The following is a 13,790-nucleotide window of genomic DNA, read 5'->3' as shown; positions in this document are numbered from 1 at the left end:
CTGATTTGCCAGTGAAATTGGCTTTGTGCCCTTTCTGGGCCAGTTTAAATATTTATGACATGATTTAAATGTCATTCGTGAGTCCGGATGCTATCATCTGGGTTCGACTTCGACTTACTCCCTCGCCGGTCGAGGTCCCCACCGGTGCGAATCCGGCCTCAATGGTGGGGGGTTGGGGGGGTGGAGATCAGAGGCCATTGAATCTCCCGGCTGTTTGGGGGCAGGGCCGGGCAATGCGTATGGGGCAGTACCAACCTGGCAGTGCCCACCTAGCATCCTGGAAATGCTCAATGGGCACCCTGGCAATGCCAGGGGCAGTACCAAGGAGGGGGCTGAAGGGGTGAGGCCTGAGAAGGTGTGGAGCCATGACAGGGGGAGATGAAGAGAGGGGAGCGCCACCAGGGGTGTTTTGATGGGTGGGGGCAGTGATCAGCAGTGGTGTGGAGTGGGGGGAGGGGCAGGGTGATGTTAGATCATGGAAGGCCAGAGCTCACAATTAGAGTGGGTCCATTTATGGATGGTGACGCACAGTGGTTAGCACTGCTGCTTCACAGCGCTGGGTTCAATTCCTGGCTTGGGTCACTGTCTGTGTGGAGTTTGCACATTCTCCCCGTGTCTGCATGGGTTTCCTCCGGGTGCTCTGGTTTCCTCCCACAGTCTGAAAGACATGCTGGTTAGGTGCATTGGCCCAAACATGTGCCGGAGTGTGGCAACTAGGGGAATTTCACAGCAACTTCATTGCAGTGTTAATGCAAGCCTTACCTGTGACTAATAAATAAACTTTTAAGCCTTATTTGTGACTAATAAATAAGCTTTGTCAGGATTTCTATGCATCCTTTGATTCACCTGTAGCATTCTCTTTGTTCAACACAAGGGCTGCACTTACTATTTGTTACGTATTGTACAAAGGTTTAACATTCAATTCCTCTCTGCGATTTTAGTGGAGCTATTAGATTGTTCAATTTAAATGGGTTACTGTCTGTGTTAAACTAGCAGAGAAAGGAACTTGTGAAGTGTGTGCCAAATATTTGTACAATAAGGGAAGGGAAAGATTTATAACCCTCTTCATGACCTCAGTATGTCCCAAGGCATTATTTTTGAAGCATAGTTACTGTTGTAATGCAGGAGACATGGCAGATAAATGGTGTACACTCAGGTCTCACGAGCAGCAATGGAATAAATGATAGTCTATTTCAGAGATGTTAATCAAGCAAGACATATCAGCCAGACCACGGGGTGGACTTTCCTGCCCTTCTTCAAGTACTGCCCCGTGATCCGAGAGAGCAGACAGGACCTTTAATATCAAGAGGTAGTACAGTATAATCCTCCATCGGGTAAAACACTGTGCTTTGCTAACGTGTAACTTTCGAGTTTCACTTCTACAGCCTGTATGCTCAGTTCCTTGGATTTCCCCGTTCCCCCACGACACATCTGCTCTCTCACTGATATTATGAATCAGGTTTTACCAGACCTCTGGGTTAGGAAGTGGATGGGAGGAGTGGGGGAGGGAGGGGGGGGGGGGGGGGGGGTGGTGGGGAGGGGGTGGGGGCTGCTCCCCTGCCATTTTACGAGCAGCGGGGAAGGTGGAGATTGGCCTTCCAGCCCAGAAGTCAATTAAACATGGTCAATTTAAGCAGTCTTCCTGCTTCTGCTGGCGTTTGACCCAGCGGCCTCCCTGGGATGGGGGTCCACCTATTGGGACACCTTTGGTCCCCTGGGTGGCAATGGTCATTCCCAAGGCAACGGTGCCATCCACTCTCACCAAACCTCCTCCAACAGCTGGGGCCTGCTTGGCCCACCCCAGCACTCCCAGACTTCACTTACCTGGCATCCTTCCCTGCCTTCCTTTTCTCCGAGGTGCAGTTCCAGCAGTGGCCACCCCTCCTGGTGGTGCTGCTGAGACTGTGGGGTTGCCAGTCCTCTAATTAGCTGATAGTTCCAGGTGGTCATCCTTTAAAGCGACAGCAGCCACAATGGTAACCAATTCGTTGCCTGACACCCCCCACCCCCTCCACCCCTCCCCAAGTTCTTGAGTTCTGCAGAAGACAAAGGTAAGATCACCCCTGGAGTTTGAGCAGATTGGTGGGAACTCTGCCTCGTGAATGTAATTCTGGCCTGTCAAACGCTGATATCACTGTCAACAGTGAGATGTTGGGAGAGGCCTCATTACAATATAGTTAAGATGAACTAAACCAAATGTTGAGATTGGACCGAAATATGCATAAAAGGCCAGCTGGATTAACCCAGTCTGATTAATAACTTGATTTGTATGAAAACCATGCAACACATATCATTATTTTTATTCCACTCTCCCTTAATCTTTGAAATAACTTGGCAATCAATTAAGTGCACAATATCGCCAGGATTACTATTAAGTAATTATCAGATTCATTAAGTTCTAACATCAGAATTGCTGACCTTAATGCAAATCATCTGCCAGTGGAGAGTGTCATTAGTGGAGAGAGTGCCTGTATCAGTGTGGCCTGTTGGCTAAGATCAAGCGTCAGATCAAGCCCATGGTTGGGTTCAATGCCTTTTCTTGTCAGCTTGGATCTTGTATGTCTCTCTTGTGGGGGCCATGAATTGGAGGCAATTTGAATTGGTTTTGACAAGCAAGGAAATGGATTAAGGTCTTGCCCTGCCCATTCTGTGCATAAGCTGTGTAACTCTGAGAAAGGAATCTGAGAAAGTGCAGCTGAGCTCATGTCAACAGTCAATGAGCTCAAAGAGCTCATGTGAAATGTAAATTGAATGAGTACTGGTGTGTGTTGTGTACAGTTTGAGTTAGTTTTTCTTAACTTTATTTAGTGTCACAAATAGACTTATATTAACACTGCAATGAACTTACTGTGAAAATCCCCTAGTTGCCACACTCTGGTACACTGAGGGACAATTTAGTACAGCCAATGCATCGAACCAGCACGTCTTTCAGACTATGGGAGGAAACCGGAGCACCCACAGGAAACCCATGCAGACGCGGGAAGAACATGCAGACTGCAGAGACAGTGACCCAAGCTGGGAATCCCTGGCACTGTGAGGCAGCAGTGCTAACCACTGTGCCACCGTGCTGCCCAGTTACTGAGGGTGGGGTTTCAGTTCCCAGGGCAGAATCCCAAAGACATAATGATACTGGATTCTGATTCCACACTGACATCAAAATGCAATTTTCTTATGCAAAGCGCCTAGCTTTCCAGGAGTCAAGCTTGTCCGATTAGCAGCAGCAGGCATGAGAAAGAGATGGGACCTGTTTAAAGTTAGAAGTGGTTCCAGTTTAAGGGGCGAGTGGTAGCAATTACTGAGGATGCTGTTTTTCCATAAAAGGGAGGAATAATGAGAACAGAAGTCAGTGAGCAGGGAGGGCTCCAGTGCCAGGCCAGCGCCACCTTCTAAAACCTGCAACTGGCGAGGGAGGGAGCCATTGTGTTAATGGCACCATTCATCATCTTACAGGTCAGAAAGGGAGATGAATGCACAGGAGACGAAAACAAAAGCTGGAAGGTGGCCTGGCACAGCTGACGGTTCTGACATGATTGGAGGAGCTGGCCTCTGATGTGGCTGGAGTGTCCAGCCACAGGGACACTGGGAACAGAGAAGCAGCAATCTGCTGCAGACTGATCTCACCATCTCCAGGTTCTCGGGATGCATGTGAATACCCCTGTACAACCAGCTGTCCGTACAGAATGTCAACATGTTATTTTAAACAGCAAAAATATCTGCTGCTGAGTTCACAGACTTCTCATCGCCATCTCCCCTTTTATTGTCCACAAGGTCAGCAGCAGAGGTCCAGAGGTTGGTGTTTAGCGAATAAGCCCTCGATGACACCCCAGAGCCTGCACCATCATGTCTTCCCAGCACAGGTACTCACAATGCTATTGGTCCTCATAGTTAGCTGAACAGTGATACAGGGTGAAACATGCGTAACCAGTGCTGGGAGATTTGGAGCAAGCTGCTGGATCTAACCCCCATCGGAGGAGGATGGAGGATAGGTGCAGCCCGGCCCAGGAGAGTGCAAACTCCATGCTTCATGAACCTCGAGCAAGGGTGGCTCCACCTGGAGAAGCAGAGTAAGATGCGTGCCCACGTGACAGAGTTACCCGAGGCACTGTAAAGTCACTGATGTCGGCAATCTCTACCCCCCCACCATTGTTGCCCGGCCCCATGACCCTGCACCCTGGCCCCACTCCTGACTCCATCTCTTGGCAGTGCCAACCTGGCATTGGCAACCTGGAATTGAAACTCTGGCCAAAGTTTCAATGAGATTGGTTGGCTCACAATGTGAAAGACATCTGGGTGAGTTGTTGAGACATTCATGGAATCTGTTTTGGTCACATTTGTCATCTATTGTGTAGTATGGTCTATCCGACCACAGCTCACCTGTTAATTTACATGTAGCTCCTATTTACCTTGAACGTTAGAGTACAAGCTGACGTAAATTGTTTAATCTCTCTGATCTTGAATAGTAAAATTAATTTGTTCCAAGCCTGTGGAATGTTGTGGCTTTATTGCTTTATGAAGCGTCTTGAACCTCAAATGTTAGCTGTATTAAACAAATGATTATTGCTCTCTAACCAGATGCCACCCCCCCCACCCACAATCCCCCCCCCCCCCCCCACCCCCAATCCCCCCTACTCATCCCAGGGCTTGGCCAAGGATCATAACAAGCGCTCTAACTCATATATTACATAGACCAAAATGAATTGCTAATCCTCCAGGTGATGTAGAATTGTGAACTCAGACAACCTGTGTGGCATTAAAGCAAGTTTGCAGTAAAAGCTCTCTTAAAACCTTCAAGAGCATTCAGCTGATAACAAATCTCTTAAACACCAAAGCAGAAAACCTTGTGCCTGAATGCAGCAACATCAGTTTATATCTTGATTAAATTAGTACCATATGTTGGAGGAAATGTGATGCCAAAATGTCAAAGCAACTTAATTCTTCATTTCTGTTTTATTAAACTAATCTGTATCATTAGGTTATATGTGATCTTAGTCAGTATATTCTCTATTAATCACTGAAAGAAAAATGTTACTGCAATGACTTTGAAGTCAATAAGTAATTGGTTCACTACATAAACACCCTTATGGTAATGCCACCTCTTTGAGAAAAAACCCTGGGATATATTTGCCAATTTGGTTGCTGGACAAAATAACGTCCATCTGCTAATATCACCACTGTTTTGACACAGTTGTTATCCATTGATCTTCAGCTGTCACTACATCTGCTAATGTAAGATATCGAGGAATCTCATACACAAACACACTAAGTGCTCAGCCAGAGCAAAAGACATCTTTAGGCTATGTGACTAGCCTTCAGAAATGCTTAATTGTCTGTAAGCCGCTTGAGATCGTCAACAGCACTGTTGTAATATACGTTCTTTCCTCATTAATCAAATAATCTTCAATCCAGACAGGGTCCAGCATGTTGTACCTTTCTAAGATCCCAACATGTGACACCTCAAGGGTCACTCATTGGAGTGACACCTCACGGGCTTGTAGGTCAAAGGTGAGAAGTTGCCTGGGTAATTCTGCCCACAAAAAGCAGGACAGATTCAATCTGCCCAATCACTCTACCTACAACCATCAGCAAAGCAATGGAAAGTGGCATTGACAGTGCTATCAAGCGATGCTTATCCAGCTCGTGAATGCTCAGTTTGAGTTTCACTTGTAACAAACCCCAAAGAGGAAAGAAAATAGTCTTAAATTCAAAGATCAAGCCTTCGGAAGTCAGGAACTTCAGTTCCCAGTAGGCTCTGGTGGTCTCTGCACATGCCCCAGCCATGAAATGGCCACAAATGCACAGATTTAAGTTCTGCTTTTGATCTTTGGGTTCTGTGCATATGGTAGCTGGTGAATGGCCAGGCATGTCTACTTTGTGCCTTGTCTTGTTTCCAGGCCAGTAAGTGTCCCTGCACGCATGAACAGTTTGTTTCTTTTATATTTTCATCTGGAAACTGTTTCAGCCGCCAGCACAGAAGGGAAAGAAAACCCAAATGTGAAACAGCATGAAAGGAAGGTCAGTTACGCTCAAACAAGAGCATCATTTCGGAAAGGAGCAGGATGGGAGGGGGTCAGGGAGACAGGGAGAATGTTTCAAAACAAGTCCCAAACACGAGTGTGGGACAGAGAGATGTCCCAAGAAGAGAGTCAAGTTAAGGGACAAGGGCAGGAATCTGGAAAATGTCCTGTTCAGCAAAGTTAAAAGTGAGGAGCAGAGGAATAGACTTTGAATTAAAGAGACAGGGCTGCAGGGAGCAGGCTTGTAGCAAATTGGGCTTGAGAGAGGTCAGAAGGTCCAAGAAGGCAGCCAAAGGTTGATGACTCCATACTGTGTGCTTTTGAAACAGTGGTGTTCTGCTTGGCATGCCCAAGCATTTGAGAGTGCGCTTGGAAGGGTAAGCTTGAATGCATGTAGAGATCTGAGGAGCGAAACATTGGAAGGAGAGTTTGAAACCCTGGCAATGGATCCTTGTTGGTGATTTCTGATTGAAAGCATTGGTTGGGAGATTGGCGAGTGTGAAGATTGAAAAGATTCATAGGAAAGACAGATTTCCTGTAAAACCAGTTGGTTTACAACGTAAAAAATGTCTTGGGACTAGCAGGGTATTAATGAGAAATCCATAGAATCTGCTTTGGTGGCATCTGTCACTTGGTTTTGCACTGTGGTGTGACTGACCACAGTTTGCCTAGTTTTGTTATCCAGCTTTTAATTTAAGCACCTTCCAAGCATACCCGTTTAATGCGACAAATAAGAACAGTAATCGACTATTTAATTCATTCAACAATTTATTTTTTTATTTAACACTTCCGGTACCAACTCAAACTTGCAACTCATTAACTCTTTTACTGAACTGTAACTCTTAACTGAACATTAAATCTTAACTGCACGTTAACTTTATTGAACTTTAACTCTTAACTGAACCTTAAATTTAATTATTTATCTGAAAATAGACACTACTGAGTTGAAGAAAAGCATTGGCCAAGAAATATTGCCAAAGTATTCCCAATGGGGCGGCATGGTGGCACAGTGGTTAGCACTGCTGCCTCACAGTTCCAGGGACCTGGGTTCAATTCCGGCCTCGGGTTACTGTCTGTCTGCAAATTCTCCCTGTGTCTGCGTGGGTTTCCTCTCGGTGCTCCGGTTTCCTTTCACAGTCCAAAGATGTGCGGGTTAGGTTGATTAGTCATGCTAAATTGACCCTAGTCTCAGGGGATTAATAGGGTAAACATGTGGGGTTGCGGGAATAGGGCCTGGGTGGGAATGTGGTCGGTGCAGACTCAATGAGCCGAATGGCCTTGTGGTCAAACGGGCCATCTAAAATGGTGATTTGTAAAGCACTCTGGGACAATTGGGCAAGAACTAAAATGACAGGCTGCAGTTTAAAGACAGAGAGGAACAGGCTGCAACTCTGACGTGTGAATAAACAGGATATGTTTCATCTCCAGGATGAAAGAGACTTTCTGGTCACACTGGGTTGTGTACCAGACATGAGGGAGCCGTGGCCCCTTGTTTGGGGGGGAAGGTGTGAACTCTATGTGCCTCCAGCACCTACAGACATGGCCGTTGGGTGCACGCCCAGAGATCGGTGTGGCAGCACCTGATTGGACACTTATCGATCAGGGTGATCAAGTCCTGATCAATTGATTGGCAGGAATCAGGAGACCGCCCAAAAAGGACACAAAACCAGGGAGGGATAAAAGCTGCTGCACAACAGAAGAAGCTCTCTCTCTCTCTCTTTCTTTCGCTCTGTCTCTCTCTTTCTTTCGCTCTCTCTCTCTCCTGCTCTCTCTCTCTCTCTCTGACCCCACGAACGAGCTACAACAACGGTGACCATCGTCAGTGACGACCAGCACGAGGAGAGCCACCACACCCGAGAAGGAAGGAAGGAAGACCAGAGCCAGAGTGCCAGACCAGACCAAAGGATTAGACTACACAGACGACTACCGAGACCAGCGCACAGATAAAGGCCAATATCTGCTTGGGTACTTGCCAGTCACGCAAAGTTAAGTTAAGGTCTTGTATTGGACATGAATTCTAGTATTTTCTGTAAGATAACTGATTGTTGGTTGGGTGGGTGATTGTTGATTGTGTGGGTTTAAATAAATATTGGTTGTACTAATAAGACGTCTACTCGTGGTTATTTGTCCGCCGTATAAGGGTAAAAACAGACTGTGCAGTAGATAAGAGTCAACATTGGCGTCGCTGGGTGGGCTCGACAAGAAGTAACTTTGTTGCTCCAATATTGAACCCCGCAGAATCTATATTGAACGGTGATGTGCGTTATCACACATGAGGCTTGAGATGCTCGGGAAATAAAGGCTTTTATTTGCTGTTACAACGAAGCTACTAATTATATACACGATCCCAGACTGAGGGGTCCCAGACAGAGCAGTGACCTTTATACCTCTCCCAGGAGGCGGAGCCCGACTGGGATGTACCACAATAACTATAATACAAGGTGTAACAGCCCAACCCTAACCCCAACAGCAACAAATAGAACAACCCATCCCTAACCCCAACAGCAACATATATACATACTTGTAGTACTGGCCAGACCCTGGCTCAGTACTATCTAGTGGGAACCAACGATGGTTCACCACATTCACCCCTCCTTTGAAGACAAAGGCCATCGGGGTACAAAAAAAACAGAATAATTTGTCATCAGTCTATAAGTTCAGACGGTCAGGGGGACCGCACCGTCATTGTGACCTCCTCAATACCGGCGATGACACCGGAGTAGGCACTCGCGGTGGCGTTCTCCCCAAGGCGTTGTCCAACTGTTCCTCCACAGTCTCACGGGCCGGTTGACCCCGAGGTGATGGTAATCCATGGAGTTCCGACACGCCCTGAAGTGGCGACATCCTCTGGACTCAAGCAAGCTGTACACGGGAGTAAAAGGGTTAAGTAATGGTCCCGATGCTGCCCGCGCCATGTCCGGAGGGGAAACAAGAGTTATGGGGTTTGTAACAGGGGGTATGGGAGCGACAGGGGTTTCTACGTCCCCTGCTGGCGCCAGGTCTCGGATCGAGACCATGTCCTCTCGCCCGTCAGGGTTTGCCACATAGGCATACTGAGGGTTGGCGTGGAGGAGATGGACCTGTTCGACCAACGGGTCGGACTTGCGGGCCCTCACATGTCGCCGCAGGAGGACAGGTCCTGAGTACGTCAACCAAGACGGTAATGAGGTCCCAGAGGAAGACTTCCGAGGGAATGAAAACAGCCTCTCATGGGGAGTAGTGTTGGTTGCCGTACACAGGAGTGAGCGTATGGAATGGAGCGCATCAGGGAGCACCTCTTGCCAACGGGAGACTGGAAGGCTTTTTGACTTCAACGCCAATAAGACAGCCTTCCAGACTGTAGCATTCTCACGTTCCACCTGTCCGTTACCCCTAGGGTTGTAGCTCGTGGTTCAACTAGAGGCAATCCCGTATGAGAGCAGGTATTGCCTCAAGTCATCGCTCATGAACGACGAGCCCCTGTCGCTGTGAATGTAGCTGGGGTACCGAACAGGGTGAAAAGATCACGGAATGCCTTGATAACCGTGGCAGCGGATGTATCAGAGCAGGGAATAACAAAAAGGAATCTCGAGTACTCATCAATGATGTTGAGGAAGTACACATTCCGATCTGTTGAGGGAAGGGGGCCCTTAAAGTCGACACTCAGTCTTTCGAAGGGACGAGTGGCCTTGACTAGTTGTGCCCGGTCAGGTCGGTAAAAGTGCGGTTTGCATTCCGCGCATACCCGACAGCTTCTTGTTATGGACCCGACATCCTCCACCGAGTAGGGCAGATTGCGGGCTTTTATAAAGTGGTAGAGCCGAGTGACCCCAGGATGGCATAGGTCATTATGGAGAGCCTGCAAACGGTCCTCCAGTATACTGGCGCATGTTCCACGCGAGAGGGCATCCGAGGGCTCATTGAGTTTCCCTGGACGATACATGATGTCATAGTTATAGGTGGAGAGTTCAATTCTCCACCGCAAGATCTTGTCGTTCTTGATCTTGCCCCTCAGTGTGTTATTAAACATGAACGCCACGGACCGCTGGTCCGTGATCAGGGTGAACCGTTTTCCCGCCAAGTAATGGCGCCAGTGCCTGACGGCCTCCACAATGGCCTGGGCCTCCTTTTCCACCGCTGAATGCCGAATTTCGGGGCCTTGGAGGGTGCGGGAAAAAAAGGCGACGGGCCTGCCCGCCTGGTTAAGTGTGGCGGCCAGGGCGAAATCAGATGCATCGCTCTCCACCTGAAAGGGGATGGACTCATCAACAGCGTGCATCGTAGCTTTCGCGATGTCGGCTTTTAGCTTATCAAAGGCCAATCGAGCCTCTGGTGTTAGGGGAAAGGAAGTGGACTTGATGAGCGGACGGTCTTTGTCCACGTAATTGGGAACCCACTGTGCATAATAAGAGAAGAAGCCTAAGCATCTTCTCAGTGCTTTTGCACTAGTGGGCAGGGGAAGTTCAAAGAGGGGACGCATACAGTCTGGATCAGGGCCAATGACCCCGTTTTCCACCACGTATCCGAGGATGGCTAAACGGCGCGTACGAAACACACACTTCTCCCTGTTGTAGGTCAGATTCAGGCGAGATGCAGTGCGTAGGAAATTCAGGAGATTTGTGTCGTGGTCCTGCTGGTCATGGCCGCAGATGGTGACGTTATCCAGGTACGGGAAGGTAGCCCGCAGCCCGTTCTGGTCCACCATTCGGTCCATAGCACGCTGGAAGACCGAGACCCCATTGGTGACACCAAAGGGAACCCTGAGAAAGTGATAGAAGCGACCATCCGCCTCAAAAGCCGTGTATTGTCGGTCCTCTGGGCGAATGAGGAGTTGGTGGTAGGCAGACTTGAGGTCTATGGTGGAGAACACCCGGTACTGCGCAATCTGATTGACCATGTCAGATATGCGCGGGAGGGGATACGCATCCAGCTGCGTGTGTCTATTAATGGTCTGACTATAGTCAATGACCATCCGGGGTTTGTTCCCACTCTTGACCACCACGACCTGCGCTCTCCACGGACTAGCGCTAGGTTGTATGATCCTTTCCTTGAGGAGCCGCTGAACTTCAGATCGAATGAAGATCCGATCCTCAGCGCTGTAACGCCTACTCTTAGTCGCAATGGGCTTGCAGCCTGGCACAAGATTCTGGAACAGGGAGGGTGTGGTAATCTTCAGCGTCGAGAGGCTACAGGCATTGGGCAATTTGGAGGCTGCTGTTCTCCCACTGAAAGCATAGGGAGTGGCCCACCGTACTGTAGGGTTACACTCCTCAAGTGGACCATCAAGTTTAGTCCGAGAAGTATTGGCGCGCAAAGGTGCGGCAACACCAGGAGCTTGAAACGCTCGTAAACCGTGCCTTGCACGGTTAAAGTTACCACGCAACTCCCTAGCACGGTGACAGACCGGGACCATGATGCCATAGAAATTGTCTGTTTGACAGGTTGAATCCGGAGTCCACACCGCTTCACAGTGTCTGGGTGGATAAAACTCTCAGTGCTCCCGCTGTCAAACAGACAATAAATCAAGTGGTCGTTTACCTGAATGTCCATCATAGACTTGTCAAGTCTAGGAGGCTTGGCCTGGTCCAGGATGATCGAAGCCACCGTTGGTTCATGAGCACCACTGCAGGCAGCTGAGATTGACGAGGATGACCCCTGCTGGTCGTTCGCGGTCGGTGCCGACCAACATGGCCGCTCCCATAGGTCGCACGTGGGTGATGGTGCCAAACTCAGCGACCCCTGGTGGTCACACATCTCCGACTCCGTCGACCGTAATGGCGTCGTCCTGGCCTCGCACGTGGACGAAACCTTCGACGATGCCGACGACGAAGAACCGGGCTCCGAGGAATCGCAGGCCGCACTGCTGTTCCTAGAAGCAGATTTAGATCGGCACACTTTCGAATAGTGCCCCTTCTTACCGCAGGCGGAGCACAACACAGCTTTAGCGGGACACCGTTGCCGAGTATGCTTCGCTCCCCCACAGAAGTAACACCGCGGGCCGCCCGGAGCCGCTGCCGTCGTCTGGCCCGAGTGTGAGCACGCCATCACGCAGCATTTCGAACCCGAGGGACGAGGAGGGATCAGCGACTGCTCCTGCCACGTTGTCTCCACGTGGTCTTCAGGATACAATACTAGGCTTTTGGAGGCCGTCTCCAACATATCCGCTAGTTCTATTGCCTTCGTGAGGTCAAGATTACCTTTCTCCAGTAGTCTGAGTCGGATGTAAGATGATCCGATTCCCGCCACAAACGCATCTCGAGCGAGGTCGTTCATATTCTGCTCTGCCGACACTGCTTTGCAGTTACGGGCCCTGGCTAGCTGTAGGAGCTCATTCACATATTCTTCCGTCGTTTCGCCGGACTGCCGTCGTCGAGTGGCTAAGAGGTATTGAGCATGCATTTCATTGGGCGGTTTAATGTAACGCGTCTTAAGAAGCTCGAGGGCCCTTGTGTCGTCGGTGGCCGCACGGATCGCGAGGTAGACGGTGTCGTTTACCCTCGCATGGAGGACCCGGAGTCTGTCATCGTCTGTGGTGACCGCTGCGGAGGCTGCCAGGTAGTCCTCAAAACATTTCAACCAGTGGTCGAAGGTGTTAGAGGCGCCCGCCGCACGTGGATCCAGTGTAAGATGTTCAGGTTTCAATATCTGCTCCATACTCTCTGTATCATTTTTTTTTTCCGACGAGAGTTTACTCAACAGCAAATAAAATTGATGCGCGTTATCACACACGAGGCTTGAGATGCTCAGGAAATAAAGGCTTTTATTTGCTGTTACAACGAAGCTACTAATTATATACACGATCCCAGACTGAGGGGTCCCAGACAGAGCAGTGACCTTTATACCTCTCCCAGGAGGCGGAGCCCGACTGGGATGTACCACAATAACTATAATACAGGTGTAACAGCCCAACCCTAACCCCAACAGCAACAAATAGAACAACCCATCCCTAACCCCAACAGCAACATATATACATACTTGTAGTACTGGCCAGACCCTGGGTCAGTACTATCTAGTGGGAACCAACGATGGTTCACCACAAACAGTTATTTAAAATTCAGAGGCGACAGGTGTAAACTCCTTATTGGACAAATAACTGTTTTCGGGAAATTGTGTACTGTGCATGTATTGTTACTAACAAGGAGGGTAGGGTAAGCTCTGTAGGTTTGTATATGAGAACCCAGAGGGATTAAGACCGGAACATAGCCCAAAGCCGTACCCGCAGTCCGATCGACTCCCTACTCTTTGTTGTTAAATATAGAATGGCAGGAAACAGTATAGAGACAGAGAAGTGTCCCATATGGGAAAAAAGAATCAGGGAATATATTAAGAAGGGTGGCCCCTATAGGCAGAATCTTGTGCCAATACTGAGACGGGACTGGGATCCCTCGGGCAGAAGTATTGGGATGATCCTTTGTTAATCTAGAAGTGAGATTTTGAAGTAAGGTTAGTCAAGGGGAAGGGTGAACTCTTTTGTCGACCATGAGGCAAGGCTCAAACCTAACTCTGGAGTAGAGAGGGGGGTGTTCATCATACCCTTGATACCAACTGACTTAGAGGGACTGATTGGTAAATTAGCAGGCACTATACCCTTTCAGTCACTTCTTGTTCCTTTGGGACTACGCTTAGAGAAATGGATAGAATACTGCAGTGAGTTTTTGGATCTGGGATCCATGAGTCAGAGATGTTTTAATGAGAGAAACAGAGATAAAGGAAAATGTTTGTTGAAATTGAGTAAAGTTATTGTGATTATTAGTTTGAAAGAGTTACAGAGTGAGAAGTCAGAGAAAATGAAGTTAA

The sequence above is a fragment of the Mustelus asterias genome, chromosome 19 (assembly GCF_964213995.1).
Source record: "Mustelus asterias chromosome 19, sMusAst1.hap1.1, whole genome shotgun sequence".
Classification (NCBI taxonomy): Eukaryota; Metazoa; Chordata; class Chondrichthyes; order Carcharhiniformes; family Triakidae; genus Mustelus; species Mustelus asterias.
Note: the sequence above shows the minus strand (reverse complement) of the source record.